General features: G+C 42.7%; 1 pseudogene; it reads right to left on the reverse strand.

Annotated features, from left to right (window-relative positions):
* LOC113456507 overlaps window positions 1–310 on the reverse strand; it is a 1,329-nt pseudogene extending 1,019 nt beyond the window's left edge.
* Between the last annotated feature and the right edge of the window lie 411 nt (window positions 311–721).

Genomic DNA, 721 nt, shown 5'->3' on the forward strand with positions numbered 1-721 from the left:
ACTCGGCAGCCACATAGTGTTCTTCCATCTAGCTCTCGGACAGCGTCAGCAGCATCTCGGGGATCCTCAAATTCAACGAAAGCAAAGCCAGGAGGGTTTTTAGCAACCCACACACTTCGGAGCGGTCCATAATAGCCAAATGCGCGTTCTAATTCAGTCTTGTTCCCATTGTTTCCAAGATTACCTACATACACCTTACAATCTAATGGACAGGAATCACGACGCATTTCGAGATCCTGGGTTCGAGAACCGCAGTTCAAATCCCAACACTCCGACGAGGCCCACCCGCACCCTCGCGATCTGCTTCCGCAGATGCACTCAATACCCTGGCATCCACGAAATGGCCCTGAGCCAGTTTCTTATCTCTCATTACTTATCCTATGGAGACTGAATTTCAGAATTAGATGATTAATTACAGATACCACAAAGCTATGCTGTAAAGTGTGAGAGGGTGTGACAATGAGTTTACATAAAGTTTGTCTACTGTCTAGGTCATGTGCCAGATTCATGCCTTGAGCAACATATTTAATTTGTATAACATTTTCATAATCATAATTTTTTAATAATTATGAGCACTACCTAACACAGGGTATAGTACCTGGTAAATATGAGTGACTCTAAATATACTGGATATTGATGCTGGTAGTGGTGTCAGCTGGTGCCTCTAGATATGCCCTATAGCCACTTTTATCCAAATTTAATTAACCTCAATGTTTAACCT

Source organism: Microtus ochrogaster, chromosome 8 (genome assembly GCF_000317375.1).
Source record: "Microtus ochrogaster isolate Prairie Vole_2 chromosome 8, MicOch1.0, whole genome shotgun sequence".
In the NCBI taxonomy this organism is placed as follows: Eukaryota; Metazoa; Chordata; class Mammalia; order Rodentia; family Cricetidae; genus Microtus; species Microtus ochrogaster.